Below are 24,461 nucleotides of genomic sequence, written 5' to 3'. Positions count from 1 at the left end.
AAAAAACACACACACACACAAATTAAAACATAGTTCAGGATAAGATGTTATCATTGTGCTTTCTAGTGCGTTTAGTTACTTTTATGGAAAGTTCCTTATTATCCAGCAGATAAACTTCATGATCTACAAAACCCTAAAAATACATTGGAAATCCATGTGTTTATTCTTTTTCTCCAAAAGAATTATAAATAATGACTTTAAAAGTTCTGCTCTCAGATGATAGGAGCAGATGTAGAGACCCACAGGCAAACATTAGGCAGAGTTCTGGGAATCCCATGGAAGAAGGGAAGGAAGAATTGTAGGAGCCAGAGGGGCCAAAAGACACCACAAGAACATGGCTCACAGAATCAACTAACCAGGCTCATAGTTGAGTCAACAACTAGGGAGCCTGTCTAGGTCTGAACTAGAGCCTCTGCATCTATGTTATGTTGCTTACCTTGGTGTTCTTGTGGGACTCCTAACAGTGTGAGCAGGGTCTGTCTTTGCTTCTCTTACCCTGCTTTTGGGATCCTTTCCCTCCTATAGGGTTGCCACATGCAGCACTGATGTGAGGGGATGTGCTTAGTCTTATAACTTATTATGCCATGTTTGGTTTGATATCCCTGGAAGAGAAGGGAGAGGAAACTGCAGTCGAGAGATAAATAAATAAATAGCACCACTTTATAATCTCCTTGTCAGACTCAGTAGCATCAGGACTCCATGGAGTTTTATACATACTCTTGTAAGTATCCATAAATTTGATGTTCTGAGTCTACGTCTGATTTCAGTATAAGATTCAGAACAAAGCAAATCTAAATTTTAATCTAGCTCACTTCGACCAACCTGTATGAGACTAGCAGATTATCCTCTCTAGATATTCAATTTCTCCTCTATATGCAGGAGACATGCTTGCACATGTGTAGAGTAGAGACCCAACAAATCAGCCAGTGTTGGTCATCTTCCCATTTTCTCCACCTCTTAGGCTATACTTATTACATTTTCACCTCTCTGGGTCAACAGTCATTGTAATAATACTCATTCAAACTGCTAGACCAGAGGAGAGTCACGGGAGAGTGTTTTCCAAAACTACAGCCAGTGACCAAACCAAATATCCCCAAGGCATCTGCATACATACTGATTCCTGGACACCGAAGAATTTATACCTGAGTCCTTTTGCTCACTAGAGGAGTCATTTCAAACTCTCCGCTGCCTTAACTTCATTCTCTATGAAATATGAATCTAAATAAGAAAACTTTAGCAACAACAGCCTTAAAATTATAATGTTGATGTGGACTTTACCACAGAGCAGGGTCTCAGACTGTCCTTTTGCAAGGGTCTCATCCCTGCCCCCCTCCTCTCACCCCTACTTTTTGTTGCTCCACCCCTTCTTCTGTCAACACTCTGTTGAATTATAATCCCGGAGATCACAGGAGCACAGAGATGCCACCTCACACAGTTCAGAGGCATTGTTAAGATGTAGCATCCACCGAATGGGTCATCCTCTGCTAAGTTCAGGCTCTCTTCATTCAGGATCCACCATCTTATGTTAAGTAAATAGTGGCTTCACTTTTCCAGGAACTATACTTAGAACTCTAAAGGCAAATGACAGAACTTCTCCCACCATTTTCTCATTAATTGTACAAAGTTGAAACTTAGTTCTAGGGCTGAGGATGTAGCTCAGTTCCAATACTTTCCTAATACTCACCTATGCACAAAGCCCTGGGTTCAGCCTCCAGGATTGGATCAAACCAAGTGTAGTAGTTCACGTCCTTAACCCAAACACCTGGAAGTCTATGCAGGAGGGGCAGGATTTCAAGATCTGGCTGCTGCTTCACAGAGGTTTCAAGTCCAGCTTGGCCCTCGTGTGACCCCATATCCAACAGATGCAGCAGCAGCAGTAGGAGGAAGATGCTGGAGGAAGGGGAAGAGGAAGAACAGGAAGAGGAGGAGCAGCAGCAGGAGGAGGACAAGGCAGTGACCGAGTTTTAAAAACAAAACCAAAAACCCTGTTCATTATAATATTTGTGAGCATTTAAAAAATCTCTGCTTTAGTTATCACAAATATCCATGGCTATTCTTCAGGGCTAGAGAACCTGTGAAAGAGAAAACATTGTGATGTGCTAAGGCTGGGAGGCAAGCCAGCACTGTGTTTCAAGCGTAGATTATTCAAAGGTGAACACACTGCTTGGCTCTCTCAGAAAGACCCCCATGAACCAATCTGCAACAGACCACAGGGGAGGCTGCTCAGAGGTGGAGGCATATGGAAATCTAGGCTGTTCTTTAAACAGGGTACTGACCGGGCGCTTGTTTTTAATCATGTCCAGATGCAGGCTGCATAGTCACATAGATTTATTTCTTTTACAACAGAAGTCAATTGGGCATGACACTAATGTATTGTTTCAAGAAGAGTTTCTCACTCAACTAAATCAAGACTCAGTAGGAAATTTAAAGAGAAGCAATTTCTGTTATGGGTTTTAATGAATACTATTAAGTGATAACCAAAAAGAAAGAAGAAGAGAAGAGAAGAGAAGAGAAGAGAAGAGAAGAGAAGAGAAGAGAAGAGAAGAGAAGAGAAGAGAGAGAGAGAGACAGAGAGAGATTAGAGATTGCTCAGAAAACATCCCTTCCCCATCTTCTAAATCATCATGACAACGCAGTCTTTGGCTGTGAAGTTAATTTCCTTCGTAATTACATTCTATTTAGAGGTGTGATTGCTAAGAAACACCCTGGCTCCTGGCAAGGAAGTGGGTTTTTTTTTTTTTTATTCTAGTGAGGGACAAGGAGGAGGGCTCCCCAGTATCACTTGCTAAGTATCAGTCTTCCTCATTTTGTCTTCAGACACTTACTCTTCAGGGTGCTAGGGAGTCCCTCTAGTCCCCAGGCCCACCTCCTATCCCCAAAGCCATGGGTAGAATTCACACAAGACACAGAAAATCTTTAAATGTGCTTGCTTTGAATTCTAGTAGCTTATCTGTAAGGTACTTAGGTTTTCCCCAGTCCCCGGGATTGCATAAGGGAGTACAGACCGGGCTTAGCAGCTGTGTTACACTTACATAGAATAAAAGGGATATGTACTTTAAAAATGAAATGTATGCCAGTTTCCTTTGGCTTTTTGATATGTGGTTGAATCACATAGCAAGCTTGATTCTATTAAGACAGAAGTGTATATGTTTTAACAAAACCTTGTTATGATTCTTTTCTTCCAGTAATTTGAGATGGTAGGAAAAAGCTGTACTTTAGACTGGCTGTATTTGAGTTTGGTCAGGAGGTCTTTGCCCTAAGGATAAAAATCTAAGACAAGATACTCTGTTATGTTAAATGCCAAGTTCCTGTTTTCAGAACACTAGAAAAAAAAGAAAAAAGAAAAGAAAAGAAATGGGGCCAGAAGATTTGGCTAAACAATTGTGAGAAGTGAATCCCAAGGTCCTTTCTCAGGCTCCCTGCAAGATCACAGACTGTGTAGGACAGTTCCGAGTCCAGCTCAAAGTGGCTCTAATTCTATTACCGCTTCCTGCACGCGCATTATTTTTGCTCATTAACAAGATGGCCTCACGACGGAGCAGTCAGAGTGATTAGCAAAGCATCCCCTTCCATTCTTCAAAACATTATCACCACGCTGCTCAGGAAACAAACTCATTTTCCAACTCGGCTGTGATTTGCAGGGTTTCGGGCACTGATGATGGCTTGTCGGCTTAGTTTAAAGGAGCTTCTGCTGTAACAGAGCCTGACACTGTTTACTTCAGCCTATTATGCCTGCTGCATTCGCTGAATGCTTCACTGGAGAAGAAAAATCGAAAGAAGGCTATTCATTGTAATGCCAGCTGCTTTTTTTTTTTTTTTAAAAGGAAATCAATTTTTGCTTGAGCTCAGAATGTACTCCGTAGGTCCAGAGTGACCTACCACTTTCTGATGTCAACAACAAAAGGGACTGCTCGAAATTCTCCGCCACAATCATCCAACAGCTCAAAGAACATTGAAAATCCTAGATGAGTTTCATTTGAGTTTATGTTCAAATTGGTATCCGCTTATTCCGACAATATCGCAAAATAGAAAGCCTTAGGTGACAACCCTTCCACTGCAAGCTGCAGAGGACTCTGGGCTCTGCCTTCCCAGTGTTTGTTATAAATTACTTGGCAAGACCATTTTATGACGGAAATAATTAGTTATGTTTAGTATTTATAGCTAGTATCATGATGCTTTCCTGCACTGCTAATTAATTATTTTATGGCCAGCATGTTTCAAATGCAATTAGTTAGGTATGGCAATGATCATAATATTTTGCATATTCATGACAACATTCTGCCTATTTACAGCAAAACTTGGGTGTCAAAATCAGTTATTTTCCTTTTGTTATGAGGCAGAATAATTACAGGAAACAATAACAATGATCTGTTGCATATGAATCACATTTTACAAAGGAGCACCTCCATTGATGTCACCCAGCCATGCTCCCCTGCTGTTTCTCATAGGCAAAGAGAAACTCCATATGTCCACAAGCTTTGGCTGGGCCTTTAGCCAGCTTGAAGGTCACCAACGGTGGCTTTTGCTCTTTTCATACGTAACCGGTGCCTCATTTGGGACCCTGGGCCTGATTGATTACTGAAAAAGGGATATTGAGAATGAGAATATATGGGCCATATAAAAGAAACAAGGGAAGCAGTTGGCTCTTCGCTGCTTTCAACAATGCCCCAAGCTTTTTTCTTTGGTACTATTATTACTCTTTGTAGGAGCTAAGGCGGTGCCTCTTAACAGGAGGGAAGCTGCCTCTATTGTTTCTGCAGTGGGAGGCTGAAGACAGTCTGAATTACTGGTTAACCAGACTCTGCATCCAGCAGGCACACCCCTTACGTCGAACTATTGAGCACTTCCTAACTCTTGAGCATCTAGAAGCAATATCGCAAAGCTTGGGAGTGTTCTCAATTAGCTTGTAGACAAGATCAATGGCATGTGCTCTCTTCCAGGGCTAGGCCTATTTCTCTTTGCTTTAAGCTCCCCTGAGTAGCTAGAATCCTCCTTTTCCTTTGCCCCATATGTCTGTGCAAAGTGCTGAAATAGTAAAAATCAAGAAAAATATTGACCCTCTGATAACAGAGACTTAGCCATGAATCTCCTGTCATGGGGCAAGGGTGTGTGGGCTTAGAGGGTAGATGTGAGGAAGTAAAAAGAAGCTTTTACATAGATCCAGGTTTTGCTCTTCAAAATCTAGGTGACCCAGGAGAAAAATACTTCAGAGGAAAAAAAAAAAAAACCAGACAATGAACTTTGTTTTGTTTTGTTTGTTCGTTTTAGTTTTCCTTTATGTATGATACATAAACATGGGTTTTGTGAGTTCAGAGAGCTATGTGTCCTTCTCCAGTGGTGACTGGGCATGGTGGTGCACGCCTTTAATCCCAACGCTCTGGAGGAGAGGCAGGTGGATCTCTGTGAGTTCAAGGACAGCCTGGTCTACAAAGCAAATCCAGGATAGCCAGGGCTGGTTACACTGAGAAACCCTGTCTCCAAAACAAACAAACAAACAAACAAACAAACAAACAAACAAACAAACAAACAAAAAAGGGACTCTTTCTCCAAAGGCAAAGAAGTTCTCTCTTTTCTCTCACCAGATTCTCTCCTGTTTTTAATTCAAGCCCATTTTCATTCACTGAGTTTGTCATGAGCAAACTGGCTTTGAAGTTAATAGTCATTATTTTCCCATTTCTTGGGATAAAGGCAAAACGGACCCTCTTAGCACTCCCTCAGAAACCGCTCTTTATCCCTTTAATCATCTCTGTCACGTCTCTGAACTTACTCCAGTTTCACCACATCTGCACGTTACAAGTTCTTGGTGTTCTTATATGGAGTCCAAGCTCTGCTCAAAAACATCTGCCTGCATCCAGGGCCAAGTCTAGAATTAATCCTTCTGTTTAAACGACTCTGGTATGGGTCACAGGCTGGCTGTTTTGTTGCCTTTAAAAAGCAAAACATTACAAGAAGCAACAAATAAAAATAAAAAAGCCCTACAGTCAAAAGATTATTTCCTTAAGATAAACAGCTAAGGAAATGGTCATTTTTCATAAGGCTACAATGCCAGGGATGGACCGTGTCTCATTTTGAGCCTGGCGCTCCTGACCAGGCTAAGACGTGGAGTGGAGAAAATGATGGCACTGTGGAGACTACCGAGCTTGGCAGCTCAAGAAATCTGGGCTGTTCCAAGTGAACCCTGGGGGTTCTTCATGCTAGGACCAGGATGGGGGAGATTGGCAGAATGGAGACGTTTGAAGTAAATCCAGCCCTTCATGGAGCATTTACCACTGAAATTGCAACTGTTAGTACTTTAGGAGATTCCTCAGCATCTGTAAGACAAACTGCAAAGGCCAAATACTAACATCGAGAAGAAACATTGGGAGATTCGGGGGTTAGCAGGAGAGATGTATGTTCACTTATAGAAATCAGGCATCTTTTGATTTACCAACTCTGTCCCATTTAGCACCTGTATTCCTAATTTAGCGTGCCTAAGTCTTTGCTATGCATTCTGATGACCCATTTCCACCCCTTTCCTCTTCCGTAAAAGCATTATTCTTACCTGGGTTTTTGTTTGTGCTTGGGGGACATTTTGAAAATTCAAAAAGTGACCAACACCTGCTACAGGTTGACTTAGCATGACACACACCAGCTTGCCCCCCCCCTCCTTTTTTTCCCTTCCAAAAGCCCAACTGCGGGCACAGATGCTCTCTGAGGGAAGTCCAAAAAAACCAAACATATTGCAGTGCTGATGAACCAGTCATGCTTTTTGTCATCAAAGAGCAGCATAAAAAACACAATGCAAGTGATGTGCCTGTAGTAATTGAGAGCCTAATCAATTCCGCATTGCAAGTGCCTCTGTCATCTGTTTATACACCTTTCATGGGTTTACAGCGCTGTTGTGAAAAGGCAAGCTTGCTTAGCCCTGCAGGTTGGGAAACATCTGTATCCCTGTGGTCTAAAAGCAGCACAAAGGTCATGTTGAGAGAGAAAGTATCAGACATGTATGGGTTTTGCATTCATTTAATTCATAATTGTGAAATATGAGTGTGGGGTATCACTTACAGCCCGAACGGGAAGCTTTCTTGTGATTGATTTGCCTAAACACTTTCTATGTTGAGGGAATCTGAATAGTTTTAACATACATGCTATTAGTTTACATTATGCTAGTGTGCTTATGAAAAATTTACAGGGCAGCTATTGTCATCCACCTGGATAATTTCACATATTTCAAGCTGAGCTTACGTACTTTTTAAGATCCCTCTTCTTTCCAATTATAATTTTCACACTTCTTATATTTCTAGAAACTCCACAGGCATTACTTCATTTCCATGAAGATTGACTTGTAGCAGCCTTCTACAGGGATTAGAGCTGACATCTGTGTAACAGTGCCTGAGAGGGGAAAATATTAATATAGTTTCTGCCATATGATGAAAGACATTAGAATGTCATTAACAAGCCAATTTCTGGAATGAAACCTGACACCATATTGGGAGTTATGATCTTAGTCTTGACCCAGCGGCATGATGTGAAGCCAAGACAATATACACAGGGACACAAGAGAACTCTTGTTTGTCCTTTAAACTCTTTCTATATGAGATATCAATGAAATTGGAAACAGCAATGTGTAGGTGTTCTGCTTTTTGTTTTACCTTCTAGCTGTCTTCTAAGAGTCATTTCCATTTCAACACTATTTTCCTTGGAAAAATTCACATCTTCTTATACCTTTTCTGATACACACTCACACACACACACACACACACACACACACACACACACCCCACAAACTTATGGAGAGAAGAGAAGCATGGTTTATCTCCTTAGTTGCTGGGCCTTGTTAGCTATTTCCAAGGAAGATTCCCTTAGCACAGCTCAGCTGCACCTCTGCCCATTGCTGTACATTTTGCCTCCACCCCCCCCCCCCCCCAGCACTTTCACACTAAATAAAGGCAGAGTTAAACTGGTTCAACTTTTAATTCTTCTTCATTGGCCAGATGAGTGTTCTTTCATGTCTCTGAACCTTGGTAAGCTCACAAATATTTTAATGAATGCAGATGCTTTTAACCTCACTTCCATAAGTTTAATTTACTGACATTTACATCAATAAATATAGACGCTTGCCTACCGCTGGCGAGGCATCGATCTGGCTGTCACAGAAGAACACAGAGATGTATGGCACGCAAGCTGATTCTTCCAGTTGGTCACAATCATGAGCCTTTAGGAAATTAACTAAATCCAGTGCCTGGATATATATCCTAGTACCGTTGAGGTGTTTGGCTGGATGTGAGTGTAAGGGAGACCCACTCTTAGTTTGTCTGTACAAACTTTTCCTGTTTGAATTCATTTTAGCATCTCAATGTTGTAAACAAATATTTAATCTACTCCTACTTTGACCCTTTTGTTCCCCAATAAAAGACACATAAAGCCTTTATATTTACAATAAGCCTCAATCAGCACAAAAGCTGGCCAGATATCTACCTTTTAAGCTATTAGACTCTACTTCTTATAGGGAATCCCGAATTATTTCTTATTTCTTATTATGTTTCAACTGGGCTGCTCTTAACTCCAATTGGTTAGCGCTCAGGGTCATTTTTTTATGGCTCACCTTACCCAAGGCAGCTTCTCCTTCTCTACCTTCTTTTTATCCATGGCTCAGGAAACCTAAACTCCACCCATTTCTCTTCTGCCCAGCTATTGGCTGCTGCCATCTTTATTTACCAACATAAATAACATGGGGGGGGGCAGGGTCACAGGTCTACAGGCTAATTGCAGACTCCAGGTCTTGGGGGGTCCACACTTTAGCTTTACAATAGACAATTACAATAGACAGCAAGCCCAAACTTTTCTCCTTTGGAGAAAGGAAAAGCTTAAAAGAGGTGTGAAGGGCAGGGCAGTGGTAGCACACTCCTTTAATCCCAGCACTTGGGAGGCAGAGGCAGGCGGATTTCTGAGTTCGAGGCCAGCCTGGTCTACAGACTGAGTTCCAGGACAGTCAGGGCTACACAGAGAAACCCTGTCTCAAAAAAATAAACAAACAAACAAAAAACAAAAACAACAAAAAAGAAAAGAAGTGTGAAGGAAATAAGCAGATTGGTTCTTTGAGGTTTCAGGTGGGGAAGGTGACTACAGGAAGACCCGGAGGAAAGTCCAATGTCCGTAGCTGAATACGTAGCTGATTATAGATGGTCCCGTATGCTCACACCAGCATGCTTTTCCATTCTCTAAAGCACAGAACCCAACATTCCAGGGTGATTGCTTGCAGGCCCTGCTATGGGGAAGTAATTTCCAGCATTGTGATTTTACCACACAATGTAAACAGATGGCCGAGGTTCGCCGAACCCACTGAATGCTTCAATCTGTTTTACAGCCTTTGGGGTGAGCGGACCATTTCTGACTCATGCCACAAGCCAGAGAGCCTTAATTGCTGCTTGATCATTTGGATTTAGGGACTTGTCAAGAAAACACCCTTTGTTCCCATTTTTAAAAGATAGTTAGAATGGAGGCAGAGCCAAATATCTTCTTGTTAGGTTTTATTGCCCACACCAACCAAGAGTATGTTTTCATAAAAGCATTGTACAACTCCTCTTTTGTCTCCATCCAATAGTTAGAAATTAATTTCCTTTGTTTTCATTGCTAAAACAGCCTTGACCAAAAAGGATGCCTTTGCTCCTTCGGAGGTACACAAAGTCCTGAAAAACCATGCAAGTTTGTACCAACAGTCCCTTCTCACATCTGGGAGCAGGGGGCCATCCAGTTTGGACTTGTTTGATTTGAAAGGGATTTAATAGCTGCAAACCGGATTTGTCAACTGGTTCCTTCCACGACTTCCAACCATGTCATGAAATCATGGTTAACAGAAACCAAATTTGTATTTATTAATGTTTATTGTTTTGCAGCTGAAATTGATTTTCAAAGTGTACTTCTGAGTGCCATTTCCATTAAAAAAACCAGCACAGCAGATGTGTTATTAGGGCTTCTCCGGGATATTCCAGGAGGGCTAATGTGCCAGCCTTTCCTGCATGAAGGCAAATGAACGCGGTCCAGGGGGACTGGCTGCACAGAACTAATGTTTTATCTAATCTGTAGCTCGAGTGAAACATGAACAGATTTTTTTTTTCTTTTCTACAGCACTTGTAATTAGCAATGTCTCCCTAGGTCTAGATCCATTTAGAATAAAGTAAATAACATTCATGATTTGGCTATTTCTGATTTATTCCTGTGGATTTGAAAATTGAAAGAATGAATTAAAATAAGCTGTCGCGCACAGTGATCATCACAAAGGATTTTCCAAATATGTAAGATTATTTATTTATTTATTTTTAGGTGGGCGGAGCACTGGAATATGAGGATTCCTGACCCATGTCTTAGATTAAGTAGTGTTTTACAGGAACTGGTTTCTGTTGCTCTAGGTTTGCCCACGTTTATTTTTAACCACAGTGGAATAGGGTGTACTGGTGTAATATTGAGTTTTATTTGTTGGCCTCACTGAGCAGGAAAGGGCATGATACAACGCTGCCTGTCTTCACTTCTCACTGGCCGATTTTAGAAAACAAAATAGACATCTTGTTAAAAGATGACAAAATGCCTGCTTTATTGCAAAATTCTCCTGTTGCACACAGAAAAAGGATACAAACACAGGTTCTCAAATTGCCAACGGTTTTCAGCCAAGGAAGAGCGACAGGGTGAATTATGTCTCTCTCTTTTAGACAGATCCTTTCCTCATATCATCCTCTCTCCTAACCTTGCTCCACCTACCTGGGTGAGTGGGTTATTCTCCATGGCAGGTGAGCTGTCTACAGCACTCCATTCACCTGGGGTCAATCCACCCTCATAAAATTCTTAAGGCACTGAGAGAAAACTGCTCTTGCTGCAAGGGTTTTGATATGATCCCTGTAAATTGAGAAAAGAATTTCTTAATCTCAAACATTTCTGGGCTGTTCTTTGATCTCCTGGCTTGCAAGATAGTGTTTGTGCTTTTAGAAACAAACTCTTGTGATGCAAAGACCTTTCATGAGGGGGAAAAAAAAAACCCAAAAGTGAGAGTGTTAAACGATGGGATGATTCAAGATTTCAATTTGAGCCAGGTGTGGTGATCTAAGGCTTGCAGATCACTGTAAATCCGGGGTCAGCCTGATCAACATAGTGAGTTCCAGGACAGCCAGAACTACATAGTGAGAGCCTGTCTCAAAAATAAATAAAAAACAAAATACAACAAAGAAACAGTGGAGCTTCAGATCGGTGGATTTCAAGAGAGCACCCCACCAACAACTTCTCATGGTGTAGTGGGACATTCTTCACTGTAATAACTTTCCAGTGGGTTTTTGCAAACATTTCCAGTTGGTTCTGTTTTCCTTGCTTAACTGATGATTATAGGGTGTATAAGAAATTCCTACTCTTGGACAATTTAGTGGTTCTGGATACAGAAGAGTGATTGTGGGTATCTGTGGGCTCAATAGTGGCATGTCACCCCGAGGCTCTGCCTGAATTTGTTGTTCTGCCCTGAAGGCAGTGATTGGCAACCTCCAGAGAAGGTAGGAAAGTTGAGCCAGAAAAAAAAAAAGGCATTTTACTTTTACTGTAAACAGGCACCAGACTGTTTACTGCCTAAGCATCATATTCTAGGGCAATATAAGGACTGCCTAAGCGTCTCTTCTAAGGGCACTACAGGAGAAGAAGCTCCATCAGTGGGAAGACCTGTGTGGTGATCCCATCATGGTGGATTGCCTAAGATGCACTTTGTGTACCTGTAACTCGCTCTTCTCTGATGCAAAATCCATAAATATCTGTTAAGACATAGTTAAAAAAAAGTAAACTGAAGGGAAAGCAGCTAGAGTATTCTCTTCTCTTGTTCCCTTGCTTTCTCTCCTCTTGCCCTCTCCCCCCCACCCCCATACTCATGGCCAGTCTCTACTTCTCTTCTCTCTCTCTCTCTCTCTCTCTCTCTCTCTGTGTCTCTCTCTCTGCCTTCCTCTCAACTCCCCTCCCCATGCCCTGAATAAACTCTATTCTATACTAAAAAAATAATAATAACACAGGCCACATAGTCAGCATTAAATAAATATTAGTTGAGATAGCAAATGACAGAGCTCTACACACAAAACCATTTTACCTTGTAAAAGTCACATGATTTCCTTTTACTGCAGCTGGCAGGATAAAAGCATCCAATGGGCGTGCTGAATATTTAATGTTAACTATCTTTACTTTTGAAATGAAAGGGACAGAAAAAACATCAAAGGGTTAGAATAACAGTCTGCATGATCCTGGGAGGCAGTTGGAGAATATAGGTTTGGTTTTGACTAGAAAGGCAGGCACACGTGTGAGCTGGTGTTTAAGGGACCACCGCATCTAAAGGTCTCTGCTGTTTAAATTTCCAAAGAACTCTGTATTGTTGAAGCTATTATGGCCCTAAATTCTAATTGTGGACTCGCAATTCTTAGTGCGGGGTTTTCATTTATTCTTTGTTCTGTGTGAGTGTATATGGGGTAGGGAGGAGTGTGCAATGGCATACTACATAGTGCGGGTGGGCCTTGAAGTCATGCTCCTTCTGCATTAGCCTCCTGGGTACTGGAATTAAAGCCATCCCCTGAAGCTCTCAAGGTAGGATCTTCTGATGTGTGTTGGTCACTTTTCATAGCTGTGACAAAATAGCAAAGAAGATAAATATAGAAGGGAAAGCTCATTTTGACTAACAGGGCTTTCACCCTGTGCTCAGTTAGCTTTGCTAGTTCAGGCCTCAGTGGGGTCAAACATCATGGCAGAGCGGGTGTGAGGGGGCAGGCCTGCTCACATCATGGCAACTGGGAAGCAGGAAGACAGAGAAAAGGTCTACAGATAAGACACACTCTTGGAAGGCACAACCCCCAATAATCTACTTCCTCTAACCAAGCCCCAAGTTCTGATAACAATTCATGAGTAGATTAATCCATGGGTAAAATTTCACTAGGATTGAAGTGTTTATAAAAAGATAAAGAGAGGAGGGGATATGTTTGGTGAATGTGTGGTAAGGTATGGGGGAAGGGGATGCTTTGGTGGACCCATGCTGAGGCATCCCTTCCCCCTGAGGGACTAGCCACAGGATGGTATAGAACAGAGTTTATTCGGAGCATGGGAAGGGGAGTTAAGAGGGTAGTAAAGGCAGAGAGAGAGAGAGAGAGAGAGAGAGAGAGAGAGAGAGAGAGAGAGAATAAAGAAGTAGAGAAGTACAGGAGTAGAGGCCAGCCATGAGAGTGTGGGGGAAGGGAAGGGGGAGAGAGGGAACAGGAAGGCAAGAGAGAGAGAGAGAGAGAGAGAGAGAGAGAGAGAGAGAGAGAGAGAGAGAGAGAAGAGGGGGCAAGCAGCCCCTTTTATAGTGAGTCAGGCACACCTGGCTGTTGCCAGGTAATTGGGGGCGGAGCTTAGACAGAATGCTAACACTGGTGGTCCAATTATTTCTCCAAAGTGAACTGACTGCTTAACACATGAGCTTTCAGGGATACCGTTAGATAAAATTCCTCATATCTTTCAAGAGGCCTGTGCAGGTCAAACTCCCTTAATACATAACGGATTCTCCATTTGCCTTTAACACCTGCTGACATCTGACCCAATGCTAGAAAAGCGATGGTGGGTAAGAGTGCAGTAGTTAATACTCCTAACAGCCCCACTGCGCTTCAACAGTTGTTGCATTCAGTGCTCTTCACTGCCACATACCTACCCTGTGTTTAAAAACAAACACATTAACTAACTACAAACTAACTAACTTACTGGAAAAATTCAGGGGCCAGGAAGTCACTCAGTGGTATAGTGGCCACCCAGCACATATAGTGTCACAAACTACAAGCATCAGGAGCAAAGCCAGATTCCCATACGGATGTCCTCAAGGAAGGAGTAAAATGGTCAATTTTAAATATCTTGACTCCAAATACCTGTTGTGTAGTGCTCTGTATAACTAACGCAGGAGTGAGGGTGGCTGCTGTACTCACTGGAGTTCTTTGCTTGTCTTACCTGAAAGCACCTTGCGATTGCCAACTTGTGAGCAAAACTACTGACATTTGTCTCGAAACACAACTTTCACTTGAAGCATGACCGACACTAGGCTTGTGTCTATTCACAGTTTAGCTTTTAGCAAACATGTTCTTAAAAAAATTATGAAAGAAGTGATCAGGTTATTCTGGGGGGTAGGGTCAGTGCGGGAGGAACTGGTAAAGTTTGTTGGCAACAAGAAAATTTAAGCTCTCAAGTAAAAGAGCAACCATTTAGAAAGCTTGTACTTGCTGTTATGAACTTGGAACCCTCTGGATACTTCCTACTTGTGATGATGTCAACACTGATATTAACAACTGTGCTTGTTTGCTATGTGTCACGAAATATATTAAGCTTTGGAAGATCTGGATATTTCCAAGTGACGAATGAATCTTCTTATATAATATTTAATTATAACATTTAATTTATTTTATTATACATTGGCCTGTGTCTGTATATGGGTTTTGAGCAGGTAAATTCAGGCACCCATGGGTAGAAAAGGCCACTGTGTCCTCCTGGATCTGTTGTTACAGGCAACTGTGAGCCGATCAACACGGATTCTGGGAGCAAACTCCAGTCCTCTCCAAGAACAGGATAGACTCTTAACTCCTGAGCCTTCTCTCCAGGAATCTCAACACATTTAAAATACTGCGTGAGTGTGTTCAAAATTAACTAAAGGTCCAACCTAGTTAGACCCAAACTGGAGTTTTACATAGCAGAGTGAGTATATACATAAATACATATATACATATACATTCCTATGATTCTATGATTACCAACTATAATTGATTTGTAAGGAACAGCTACAATAAGCTTTGGAGTAGTATTCAAGAAGAATGTTCACAGTTGAGTTTTAAAAAAATAAAACCTCAATAAAATACTTTTTTCCAACTGCGTGTATGTATGAGGTCAGATTGACTTCGTATGTTTCAGCCCCAAAAGCAAATTGCAGCCAACTGAGATGGAAGCCGACAAGGGGGATCCAGCTGTTTTCCATTATGCACTGGACAGGAAAGAAATTCAGTAAAACTTCATAAATACACTGTTTTCTTCACTACTTAGAAAAAAAATAGTCTTTTTTCCACTTTAAATTCTAATGGACATACAGTGGATATTTTGTTGCTATTTTTAAATAACTTAATAAAATATTGTGAAACTTTTAGTTTTGGCTTCTTGTAGGATATTGTCAGGTAGCATCCACACAGGCAACATCTCTTTAGTGGATTTACTGAGTTTTCATAGTGTGGAGGACAAAGGATTTGGGGGATCCCAAAGACTGAAACTTGCTAGCCTACACAGCTTGCCTAAAGAGCTTTAAACGCTAGAGAGAAAGATTTGCATTTTGAAGGTCTAATTTCTGCTCTGTGGAATTATTTTTTTTTCTGGAAAACCAAAATCGTCCTGAAGAAGAAACTGTAACGCCTTGCTTACCTTTCTTTCTTGAATACACCGGGTGATGGGCCAGCTTTCTGAGTTGCATAGTTTGAGATATGGTGCTCCTGAACACACCTTTCTAGTTTGGCCTTCATTGTCAATCATAAATATCATTTTTGTGATGGGTATTGCTTTCATCATGGGCTTTCTTTTTAATTTTGAGTACTTCAAATTTTCAAAAAAATATAGAAATATTACACAGTGGGTCCTATCAGTACATGGTTCCATTGCAAAATATCTTACATAGTGACGTCTTTCTGGATTTTTTTTCCATTCTGTATTTATTTTTTAAATGTATCCATATTGGAATACATAAATTTGCCTACTTTAAAAATTACTGTTGGGTATTCTATTATGTAAGTAAACTCTCAAGATTCTTGGCTTTTAATAGTTAAATATTATTTTTTTGCTAACGCGTACCATTTCTAATTCCTCACTGTGTATCAGAAAAGAAAGCAACCATAGTTCTCATGCTGATAAGAATTTTTGTTTAAAATATCAGTAAGGTGGGCAACTAATGATAAGTACTTTGATTTTTAAACTTAGTATTTTAATTTCAATTAAAAATATTTTATTATATTTTACTTGTGTGTGTGTGTGTGTGTGTGTTGTCATTATGGCAGGCATGTGAAGGTCAGAGGACAAATGAAAAGAGCTGGTTTGCTCTTTCTACCATGTGGATCCCAGGGATTGAGTTCAGTCCATCAGCCTTGATGGCAGCCATTTTTATGTCTTACTGCCCCATCTCTCAGCATTTCAAACCATAAACTTCAGCATATGTGGTTAGATATTGTAGAAGATTGGTGTTCTAGAAATTCCAACCATGTCCATTTCCTTCCTGGGAGAAATGGAGTTTGACTATTGACTTCTAACCAGTGGATATAGATAATCAAGTACATTGAATGTCTACACTTCCACAGAATTCACACGTTGAAGCTTTAATCCATGGAGTGACTATTTTAAAGAAAAGACCTGTGGGATGCTAAATGTTAAATGAAATCACAAGTGGCCTTTAGACCGCTGTAGTGGCACACACCTCTAATTCCTGTACTTGGGAGACAGCAAGGAAATTGTATCCAGCCTGGAAGCCAGCTCTCAGCACTGACTGCCATGCTAACACTGACCCCGTAAATCCAGCACCCTTGGACTTTCCAACTTTGGTTGGTGGTGTTTTCTTTATGCACTCTATACTGGCTAATCCAGCAGTCCCTGGACCTTAATATTCATGGAAGGCATTGCAATTTTAGGCAGTGATGAGCGTCTGGAAGTGTTCTTGTTGAGTTCCAGAATCAGCAAAGCAAACCTGTTAATGCTAGAGTGAGCCTCAAAACCATGAGGTTAAATGAAATCACAAGTGGTCTTTAGACTTCTTCTACTGTATTTGCTGATTAGAAGCGTAACCACTGAATGTTTTTTTGTTTTTGTTTTTGTTTTGTTTTGTTTTTGTTTTTGTGTTTGTTTTCAATCACACCTGCCTGAAAGACTGAGGTATCAGCTTGCCAAGAGTCACACTTCCAAACCCCATGACTTTCTCTGAGTGTCATTTTGTGTGTGTGTGTTCAAAATTCTGTGCTGTCTCACCTCACTGGCATGTCTTCCATCTCCCTAAAAAGAGCTCTGATCTCCAGAAAGCTTTGTGCAAAGAAAGGGAACCATGGGAGTTAGGGGACATTTAATCGACCCAGAAGCTTCTAAAAATTCCAAAGGCAGTGTTATGTGGAGTTATCTGCCACTTACAGGAACCAACCTGTAACAAGCAGCTCACCAAGGCTAAGAGTCAGTGACCCATAACAGCTGGGAGGGACACAGTCACTGGCTTAGTGCAGTGTTTTTAGAAGAAAATCTGTATGTCGAGTCCTGGCAGAAAGAGGAGTGTCAGGCTGGGTGATTGGTGGGAATTTCTAGGAAAGCATGATCAGGGTTTTCGAAAGATGACTAAAGATGTAAGTGTTCCCCCATAGGAATGCTAAAACCACAGTGCCGTGGGTACCCTCAGTCTGGAGAGGAAAAGAAAGGAGAGTTTAGGGGTCTGGAGAGCATCGACTTAGAAGGAGCCTAAATGCAGTGGAAAACTGGCTAATCCACGTAGCTCCTTCTCATACTCTCATTTCTGCAACATAGAGCTGAATCTAATGCTCAAAGCTACACTTAACCCAAACAGAAATCAAAGGGCCTGAGGAAGCCTTTCCAGCCAGCCTGCTGTGTGACAGAGCACACCTGGCTGGGGAAGGATGCCGAGGACCTGCGTGTGTTGTTTGAATGTGGTTGGTTTGGGTGTGAAGTGGTCCTCAAAGGTTCACAGGCTTACTGGTCGGGTCATGCTGGAGTAGGCACTGAGGTGGGACCTAGCTGGGGGAAGGGGGTCCCTGGATGGGTCTTGCGATTCCTCAGCTAGCAATATTCCATGTCTTCTCTCTGCCTTCTGACTGTGGAGATAATGTGATGGGCTCCATTGTCTGACTTCCCACACCTTGATGGGCTCTATCGGCTGGCTGTCATCACCTCCGCTCACCACAGTGCTCTTGGGCCAGCTGCTCTCTATCCAGCATTATATTTCCTCAGATCAAGTACCCCCTTTTGAGAGTTCTGTCCACCCCGAGTTTCCACTCTACTGTCCGTTTTCCATTTTGACCGCACCGTGCTCTACTTACTTGCTTATTATCATGGTGGTTTCCCTGTGTGACCTCTACTTTTTCAGGTGGTGAACACACACACACACACACACACTACCTGTGCCCTGGACTAATTGCCTCCAGACCCTACCTGCCCTTGGGGGTTGGAGGTGAGGTGGCGTGAAGTCAACGACACAGACTCCATGACACAGACTCTAGGAGCCGCTGAGAAACGCCCCAGAAAGCTCGTCTGAGCACTGCTGCGAGCTCTTTTAGTACCTTCCGCCCACGCACCATTGGTCCCAAGAAAGCATCTCTTCAAAACAGAAGTTCCCTATTGACCAGCATTGTCTACGTCAGAAATCCTTGGTCTCTCAGGCAGTCCTCAATTAGGTCCTCCTGCAGGAGATGCTTTTGCAGCTGTGCAGCCCCTGACATTTATGCAGAGGCCGTTGCACTATTCCTCTTACACACACACACACACACACACACACACACACCCTTTGTTAATTATCCCGTGAGGTGAGTGTATTGACAGAAGTATAAGAGCATGGAATGATGGGAGCTGGTGAGGGAGTGAGGGAAGGCAGCAACAGCATCCCGACTATCAGGCTCAGCGTTCCACATGTATGGGGTATCTGCAGGCACTGGGCTGAAGGATGGGACCACGTGGAATTGTTGCTGGCCCGACACTGCTGGGTCTGCCAGCTGCAGAATCACAGTGAACAAAGTCATCATTGAACTCAGCATGTCAACAGTGTTGTCTTTGCTGCCTGTCACAGGCAGAAACCTCAGGTCTTGATAAGTGGCCCTTTTCTGTGAAAATCTGGAAACATTGGGGATGAAGTCAGCAGGAGGCTTTTCTGAAGAAAGTGTGGTAGTTTAGGTGACATAGTTACATGTCTCTTACAATATTAACTACCACCTTCTCTCTATATCACAGAGAGTTAATATCATGGTTCTTTGGGCCAAATTTTTAAATATTTTTATTAAAATTATTATTAAAATTATTATTATTACATAAGGTCTCTCTTCATAACACTGACTGTCCTGGAACTCACTATATACACACACTGGCCTTGAACTCACAGAGATCTACCTTCCTTTGTCTCCCAAGTTCTGAGATTAAAGCCCAGGATTAAATTAGTTTTTTAATTCATTCTACATTTCAAGATGGTTTCGAATACCTCGTGTACTGACAGATGTTGTAGATAACACAAATTCTATATTCTTTATATAAGTTTCTCTCAAAAGTTTCCATTTTGTTTGTACTAAGAGCTCTTCTCCCTGAACACTCTAATTGTCTTTAAGTTGAACTTTGGGAAGGGAATCTTTCTAAATTTTTTTTGATTCATGTAAGTTAGTTTTTATTTAGAGAGCATCGGACCTTAGATTTGGGGATTCTTGTACTTAAGATATATATGATCCAACTGCAGTGACCATGTAAGTCAACTGATATTGCTTTAACGCTACACTTTGCTGGGTATTACACCATCAGCAACAACAAATGGACCTGACAACACAGGCTACACAGAGTTTCTTGGGGGCACCAGACAAATTTTTAAAAATCAAGAAAATGGAAAACAAGATAGTCGTGAGTTGTGTGGATAAAGTATGCCCCAGGAACCTAGTTTAGAAAACGTGGCCAATAGAGCCCTTTCTGAAGGCTGAGTACAAGGTAAACAGAAAGGCTAGTCAGGGTAGCTCATCAAAGAATAGGAAGGGGACTTAGTTTCCTGGCTATGGAGGAAACACTGAACATGTGCATAGCAGCCAGAGAGACGAGATGCTGAGCGAGGGAAGAGTGGCTTGTAATAGAATCTGAAAGAAGAATGGTGTCCTGCAGTTCAGCTGCAGTGGGATGCCACTTACTTTATTCTAGCTGCAGTGGGGTGCTACCCACTTTAGTGCAGCTGTGGTGGGAGACCTCTCAAGGTGGATAGGTTGCCGTGTGATTGGGTTCCCATCTTAAAGCTCACTTGTTCACATGTTGAGTGTTAGGTAAGAAAATACGGCAGAAAGTAAATCTTACCAGTCAGAAGGCTGTGCAAGTCAGACTCCATGGAGCCAGGACGTGGCATGAGCCTTGGAAAGAAACAGACAGACACATGATCTGCTTCAGAGCCCAAGTTAAGCAGATCTGCCGATGAGTTTCATGTGGCGTGTGGCAAAAAAAGATGATCAACAAAACTCTGTGGGTTTCTGGGAAACGGACACTGTGATGCTAGGATGAGCACCCTAGCCCTAGGGGTAGATTGGCTGAGTCCAAATACCAGTTCTCATTCTCAGCAGTCCTTCTGTCTTAGCCAATTTAACATGGTGGCGTCTTGGTTTTCTTCTCACCAAAATAAGAGTGACATGGATGTTTTCCTTATAGGAATGCGGTGAGCTCTGAGATTAGGCAGTATGACTTGTGTTCTGGCGCAGATCGATCCTGACTAAGTGTTAGTTGTTATGTCTAAAACAGGAAGACCTGGAAGGCATGAGAATGGAAGGGTTGAGTGCATCTGTGAGGGGAGGGAGCTTTCAAGGTTTCATTATTGAAATGTTGAATTTGTGTTAGAAATACAGATGAAAAGGCTCTGGACTTGAGATAGGAAGAGACCCTGTGTAGAAAACTCCTACCTTGAAGTCACTAGTACGAAGCTAGGTTAGAAACCTGCTAAGTGGTTATCCCCAAAAGAGAGAGGCAAAGTTCAGAATTAATCTCTGAGTCCAGCTAAGGGTGTAGAGTTAGACCCAGGAAAGGAACCTGAGCAAAAGTGTCTGATGTATCACAAGGGGACTCTGAGATAAGATGAGGAAGGAAGAGGCAGGACAAGGATAAAGAAGGAAAGTTTTCAGTTTGGAGCACTGCTGAAGGGCCTCTGAAGAAGGGGTTCAATGGGCCTGGTGCCATGGAGAGAACATTGGGCCACTTTTACAAGAACAGGCGAGTGCCTCAGGTAAAGAGGACAACTTTGATGAGCAGAATGTGTTGGGAGTAAGGAGAACTCTTACTGAGAACTACTGGCTAGTAAGGGGCGGAGCAACCCTATGGAGGTGGGTGTTCTGGTTCACTGGTTTTGTTGAACAGGGGGTAGTAAGAACAGGAAGCGAATGGGAAGCTGGTGATGCTGGAGAGGTGCTTAGGGAGTGAAATAGTTCCAAAATGCTAAGGACCACAGCAAACAAGAAGATGCTAGCCTTTAAATGGTAATGTTCAGGAAAAGGACAACATGGGATTGTAGAGTTTTCAGATGAGCAGTTTGCATTTAATCTCCCTCTCCCTTGGCTGTCCCTCCCTTCATTCCTCCTCCCTTTATTCTTCCTCCTTCCATTCTTCTCTCTCTCTCTCTCTCTCTCTCTCTCTCTCTCTCTCCTATCTCTTCCTCCCTCTCTTTTCTTCTTATTTTTGAGACAAGATCTCATGTAATCCATGCCGGCCAGCCTCAAACTCGCTACATACCTGAGAAAGAGCTGAAACTTCTGAACCTCCTGCCTCCACCTCCTGAACGCTGGGATTACAGATGCACCGCATGACAGCTGGTTCACGCAGTGCTATGGACTGAATCCAGGGCTTCGGACATGTAACCTTACTCTGACTGTGTTCTAGTGTTTGCTGCCCATTATGACAGGCGGTTTCACACTCATGAGAGTGGGTATACTCTACCAACTGAGCTATATATTTCCCAGCTCTTAATTCTGTTTCAATAATGAACTTCAAAGTAAAGTAGTCAGCCAGCTGGAAATGGAGGCAGAAGAAGTGTGTGGAAGGCTCCAGACAGGGGAGGTTGAAATAATCACCTTGAATAATGGGAGTCTATGAAAACAAACAAACAAATGATGTGGATAATGACTGAGTCCGTAACTGATATCTGAGAGCCCATATTTTCAAAAGAGCTGTTGTGCTTAATTGGTAAGTTTCCTTCATAGGATTCAGTTGCTGGGAATATTACATTGTAACTACAAGGATACTCCTATGGAATTGAAACTCAGGTGTTACATTTGAACTCAGAACCCACAAGTCTGTTCCAGTAATCCTTGCATCCATAGAAGCAAAATTGAAAGTTTGCTGAAGTTGAGACCACATTCTCATCATCTTAGACTGCTTTAATAACCATTTCCAAAACGAAGTACACAGACTGTGACTAGAAGTTATTTGTCCTACATGACTTTCTGAGAGGGCATTGCACTTCTAGACAAAGCCACTGCAACCCTTCCATGATTCTAAAAGAGGACATGAGGATGCTCTACTTGGTCATGTCTATATGGGCCAATTTCCAAACTGAAAACCATGCTTAAATTGTGGCAAAGCCACTGGGTTGGCTTTAACAGTCTACAGGGTTTCAAACTGGCCTCAGCTGAGTTCACAGGAATGTGTATGTATAATTGAGAACATACCCTTTGGAAATGTATGTGAACAGTTGGAAACACATACTTGGAAAACAGCCAAGTGGGTGTGTGGTACCTGTTTTTATTATGGAAAAGCTTAAGCATTATTTCCAACCTCAGGGTTTTTTTGTTTTTGTTTTTGTTTGTTTTTTGTTTTTTAAATCTATGACCACTGCTCCTGAGAGCAGGACAGTGATTCTAGCACCTTTTCTTCTCAGATTACCTGTATGGGAAGGTTTTCTGAGCCTGGGCTTTTTGTAACCTTACTCTGACTGTGTTCTAGTGTTTGCTGCCCATTATGACAGGCGGTTTCACGCTCATGAGAGTGAGTATACTTTGAAGGCATCTTTTTTTGATACAGAAGCCATTGTAAAATGTAGCTTTGAAACGGGTTCCAAAATGATCTAAAATGTGCTAGAATAGTGCACGGGGAACTATAAGATCGTGTTTTGTGAAAAGGAGATCTCCCAGAGGAGGCATTGTTACTAAAGCTTTGAATATTTGTGGAAATTACTTTTGTTTAGAGGTGTTTTGACCTCCCCCCAATACAACAGTGAGGTGTGCTGTTAATCTGTCTCATCCATGATGGGGAACCTACTAAGACCTCTGATGGGAAACAAGGTTGTTCAAATAAACACCCTGGGAAAGGTCCTCACTACGGCTCTGGGCACATGTGGGTTCAGAATCTGTCTATTGGGTAAGTGTCAGTGAGACACTAAGTGGAGGTTCAGCTGAGAGTCTACCTTGATGTCATAAAATCGAAATGGGCACTGCAGGTTGGGAGAGAATAGTAGAGATCATATGTAGCCACTGGACTCTGTGACTTGTCACTAGCCCATTTGCCCCTAATCAATGAGTCCCTGAGTCACACCTGTCTCCAGGGCTGAATCTCAGAAACTCTTGTTCCACAAAGACAAGAACAGAGTGCAACCTCATTAAACTTCCTAGCTCTCCAGGCATACATGTTCTTCATGAGTCCTCTTCCACGTTCCTCCTTGCTCTTTCTCTTTTGAAGGCCAGCAGGACCTGTTCCCGACACACTAGCAAGCTCCTTCCTCCATCAATCACCATCTTTTATCCACTGTCTCCTCTATCAATCTTCAGCATCCTCATTTCCCCGGCAACAGATTACCTTTCTATTTTGGATGAGGCTCCTGGTTTCTGCAGCCTGAACTATTGAAACATCCTAGATTCTCTTTTCTCTCTCACTCCAAAGTCTGTTGAATCAAAAAACAGGTTCATTTTTGTCCTTATTCTCTTCTGGAGTCTTCCTTAGTTTTGGGTCCTTGTTCTCTCTAATTAGGCCCACTAGGACCTCCTGACATCTTTTCTCATTTAGTGTGCTCTCCCAGAAAACTCTGCGCTCCTCAGAGCAGATGGAGATGATGAGGATCAGGTGTTTCCCGAAAGCATGCACTTCTTGCATACATGCACCCCCCACACCCAATACCTCAATCCCACATCCCAGCATTCCTAGTGAGCTCGAGAGCAAAGATGCCCAGAAAGATATAACATACCTTACTTTGCACTCACCAAGTTCTTAAGGTAATTTTGGTATTTCAAGCTTTGAGAATCATTATCTTCAAAGATAAGCAAGGCCCCATCAACTGTGGCATGTGAAATAGATGCTAGGAGGAACGAGCTTCATTCTTGTTCACCTTCTGCTCCCCAACCAAGGGTTTTGTTCTTACGGTATGCATCTTTAGGTGGAAGCCATACATGACTTCTTGAATGAATATCAGAACCTACCCAGAGCTTGGCTGTCCCCTGGGCAGAACTGAAATCATATTTTCTTTCCCTTTTGTTTTCTTCCAGTGGGTTTTAGATGTTCACCCTGGACACAATACGCTCCCACTTTGACTCCTCAGAACAAATGACCTTTGTTAGCTGCGAGTTGTGTGAAGCCTCTTGACAGCATGGGCCCTGTGACACATGCCCTTGAGCTCCAACAGTCTGTGGCTCTGTCCCCTGTCATGGTTCACTCTGACCTTTCTGGGTAGATGGCATTTGAGAGGGGCTTGTGGGTTCAGGAGGAATTTGGTAAGTGGAGAATGAGAGGGAGGA

The 24,461-nt window shown here is 42.3% G+C and overlaps 1 long non-coding RNA gene across 2 annotated transcripts; it reads right to left on the bottom strand.

Annotated features, from left to right (window-relative positions):
* Positions 1-442: 442 nt before the first annotated feature.
* LOC147000295 (uncharacterized) lies at positions 443-24,422 on the bottom strand. 2 transcript variants are annotated; one of them, XR_015046079.1, is made up of 5 exons: positions 23,915-24,422; positions 10,735-10,869; positions 7,229-7,371; positions 1,685-2,463; positions 443-602 (listed from the first exon to the last, which is right to left on the bottom strand). It is a non-coding gene; the product is annotated as an uncharacterized LOC147000295 (long non-coding RNA). The 2 variants fall into 2 exon arrangements; XR_015046078.1 differs by having other exon boundaries at positions 23,931-24,422.
* Between the last annotated feature and the right edge of the window lie 39 nt (positions 24,423-24,461).

The sequence above is a fragment of the Mus caroli genome, unplaced genomic scaffold (assembly GCF_978045245.1).
Source record: "Mus caroli unplaced genomic scaffold, Mus_caroli_1 scaffold_19, whole genome shotgun sequence".
Lineage (NCBI taxonomy): Eukaryota > Metazoa > Chordata > Mammalia > Rodentia > Muridae > Mus > Mus caroli.
The sequence above is the reverse complement of the archived record's forward strand: the minus strand, read 5'-3'. Positions and strand labels throughout refer to the sequence as shown.